The sequence below is a fragment of the Pygoscelis adeliae genome, unplaced genomic scaffold, assembly GCF_000699105.1.
Source record: "Pygoscelis adeliae isolate BGI_AS28 unplaced genomic scaffold, ASM69910v1 Scaffold84, whole genome shotgun sequence".
NCBI classification, from domain to species: Eukaryota; Metazoa; Chordata; class Aves; order Sphenisciformes; family Spheniscidae; genus Pygoscelis; species Pygoscelis adeliae.
The window spans coordinates 4,483,490-4,486,576 of NW_008824754.1; the positions used below are offsets into that span (position 1 = coordinate 4,483,490).

Here is a 3,087-nt window from a genome sequence, read left to right on the forward strand (position 1 = left end):
ATTTTAGAAATGTGGCATTTTTGCCTGTTGTGTGTCTTCTTGCCCAGCTGTTAGGATTGCAAGGAGTTATTTATAGGTTCTTGGCTTCGGCATCAAGGCACCTGCATCGTGCTGCAGGTTTCCTTTTTCCTTGCATCTGGGAGTGGTAGCTCCCTCCTTCCTCACCACAGCAATTTCCAAGCCTATCCCAACCTCTTTATAAAGCAGCCTCTCAGCAAAACCTAGGGATCCTTGAACAAGTTATTTCACAAAGAGCAGGCAAGATGAAGACAGCTGAGCTGTTGTTTCTCTTCTTGGCTAGACTTCTCAAGAAGTTATTTTTCTTGACATAGAGATGACATTATTGTTACTGAATCCAAGAAACCCAATCTGATTTAGTGACCTTTTGTGTCAGCTCTAGTTGTGATTTTTTTTCTTGTTACATGTCAGCTAGTTGTTTCCTGGCAGGATGCAGAAAAATATACCTTGGGAGACCTTTTTTTTGCCAAAAAGCACTGAAAGCCAAACTGCTACCCTTGTAATATTCAAAGGGCCCAGCATGGTTTCCAAGCACTCCAGACTCCCGTGAGGTGATCATTATATTGGGATAAAGTATTGCCAGAGGCACAGATATAGAAAGGGAACAGCTACCTGTGGTCAGGTTGCAGTGTAGAAATTGTCTCACTGAAATGAGAGGGCTGATGAAAAGAAAATTAAGTGACTTGGGCAGAGAGATTCAGACAGTCCAGCAGATGAGTCATGAGATCAGGGAATCCAGAAATCTGTAATCCAATTTTCTGCACCGCTTTGATGTTCAACCAGTGCAAAAAAAAACCCAACCCACAACTTTTGTTGGACTTCCATTCTCCCTTGTACAAGATAAGAGGAATATTATTCATTTCCCTATATGGGTGGATGTTGCAGGGTTTAGATGACATGTTTCTGCTTTGCTATGGGAAACAGGGCTCTGGAGTTCAAAGCTTTCAGCACTGAAATCCTTCTTGTTGGCAATTCAAGCTCTCAGGAGGCCGTTCTTCCACCTCAATCATACAATGGCAAAATGCATGCATTCATTCCTCACAGCTCTGAAATTCACAAAATAGAAGTAAATCGAGGGTGAAAGAGGAAATGACACAAAGCAAAATGGCAACAAGAAAATAATAATCCAGAAAGCTCACACTGCCAATGGAAAGTTCATAAACAGTGTTCCCTGATCTGGTTCTAGCCTGAGTTTGTGAAGTCTGCTGAGACAATAGCTTTGGCAGGTGTGACTCACTTACCGTTCACCTCAATAAATGATTAACAGTGAAAACTCACACTGACAATGTAATGTCGGCATTGTTTATACCTTCACGGTGGTTCACCCTAGCAGAAAAATCCAGCAAATGCTCTTTCTTCATGTGATTGTATTTCATAATTGTTCAAAATAAAAATTATTTATTGTACAGTAACCAGTAGTCCTCAGGTTACCCTCTGCTTCCCTGTCTTGGCAGGGGAATAAACACTTATAAGTGAATGGTCAGAGGAAATTAGAAAATGATTCTGTAGCTATAGAGATATCAGCTGGCCAGGGAAGGACTTGGAAAGTTCTGTTCTTCAAGAATCACCACTCTTCATGGGACTCTACTTTTTAAGGCTAAAGCTATTTTTTTGACTGAAGATTATTACTTCATGCAAAGTAGGATTTGTGTATTTTAAGGACATCTTTGCACTTGTTCAAAAATTGTAAGGAAACAAAGTCTTGCCTCCACTTTCGTGATGTTTTAATTAGCTGATACGTGCAGCTTGCTGAAAAATACTGAGGGAATACACTCCTGCCAGATGAAAAACAGCAATTCATAAAGACTGGAGAATCGGTCATGAAGAGTCAACATATACTGTTGCAACTACCTTTAGCCTCTTGGACCAGTCAAGCATCTGGTCTAAGTAGATTTTTTGGCTCTCTTCTCAGTGGAAAGAAACTGGTACCCTGAAGGTGGGTCATTCTATGCCAGTCCATGTGTCCAAGGTAAGATGAACCACGTTCTGGGAGTGCCAATCTCCTCCTGGAGACGATAGCCTGAAGGGTGAGGTCCGCGCCCCGGCTAACACCGTTCAGAATGGTTCTCCACTTTCTGAGCAGCAGGTTTTTCCCCACAGTTTTGATCACTTCTTCCAGTTCCCACCTCATGTCCCGTGAGTTCAGAGTGGATAATTTCATAGAACCATAGAATCACAGGATGGTTTGGGTTGAAAGGGACCTTCAAAGATCATCTAGTCCAACCTCCCTGCCGTGGGCAGGGACATCTTTCACTAGATTGGGTTGCTCAAAGTCCCATCTAACCTGGTCTTGAACACTTCCAATAATGGGACATCCACAGCTTCTCTGGGCAACCTGTTCCAGTGTCTCACCACCCTTCTCACAAAAAAATTCTTCCTTATATTCAATCTAAATCTACCCTCTTTCAGTTCAAAACCGTTATCCCTTGTCCTATCAATACATTTCTCTGAAGTACCTTCTGGACAGAGGTTCTTGTCTCTCTCCATTGAAGGAGAGAGAACTCAGATGATCAGTTTAGACAAGGCATTAGGAGGGATAAAACCTACCCCAGGAATTTCACCCTTCCCCTGTCTTTGGCTTCTCTGATAAAGGTAAGCTATACAAATACAGGACAGGTAGATCAACAGATGCAATAGTGGTGGCAGTTGTTTGGTCAGGGTATTTATCATAGCTATTAGGAACCAGTCTGATACTTCCAATTCATTTGCCACAGAGCACAGCAAAGCTTTCAGATGCTAATGAATTTCAATATATCCTTGCAAATTAAAGTGTTACCACTTTCTAACTATCATCTGCTAATAATGATCCTCTTCTACAAGCAGTCTAAAGAAAAATTAAAACTCCAGCTTGTCAGAGCATGTGTTTTCATCTGAGTACTCACCAGTGGTTCTCCTCAGGAAAATGTTGTGGCAGAGAAATTACCAAGGAGCCTGCAATTAAGAGAGATTGCAGTGACAAGTCTGACACAATAGGAGGAAGGTTTCAGAAGGGACGTGGGGGGGAGCAGGCATCTCATTCATTTCGCACCACAAAAACAATGCAAAATGAAGTAATTAATTTGGGAACAG

The 3,087-nt window shown here is 41.9% G+C and overlaps 1 protein-coding gene across 1 annotated transcript in view; it reads left to right on the forward strand.

Annotated features, from left to right (window-relative positions):
* TENM4 (teneurin transmembrane protein 4) overlaps positions 1 to 3,087 on the forward strand; it is a 619,397-nt gene that overhangs the window by 565,576 nt on the left and 50,734 nt on the right. The window lies entirely within an intron of this gene.